The following is a 501-nucleotide window of genomic DNA, read 5'->3' as shown; positions in this document are numbered from 1 at the left end:
ATAGTAAAGGTTGGTTGATGTATTTGTTGTTTGTTGTTTTATGTTGATATTTTTGGATTTCACTAAAACAAAAAAGATATGCCGCAATAAACTAAAGAAATAGAAATGAAAATAAAATATAGAATCATTCTCATTATTTATCATCTGTTTTCCATGCTGGCATGGGTTGGACAGTTTGACAGGAACTGGCAAGTCAAGGTGCCAGACCTGGTTCCATTCTTTGTTTTGGTATGGATTCTGCAGTTGGGATACCCTTCCTAACACCAACCAATTTACAGAGTGTACTGGGTGCTTTTTATGTGGCACCAGCACCAACAGAATTACCAATTATCTTGCAAGACGAGAACCCCTCAGCTGGTCGGGGGTGGGGGGAATGGTATTAATTGGGTGTGGCTTCATGCCAGTTGAAAGTTTTAAGGTATAGCGGGGACAGAGAGAGGTATCTTGCTGTAGAGTAGATACATGAATGCCCCAGTTGGAAGGAAAAGGAAAGAAGGGGTC

This window comes from Octopus bimaculoides, chromosome 1, assembly GCF_001194135.2.
Source record: "Octopus bimaculoides isolate UCB-OBI-ISO-001 chromosome 1, ASM119413v2, whole genome shotgun sequence".
NCBI lineage: Eukaryota > Metazoa > Mollusca > Cephalopoda > Octopoda > Octopodidae > Octopus > Octopus bimaculoides.
This window is presented reverse-complemented; position numbering follows the sequence as displayed.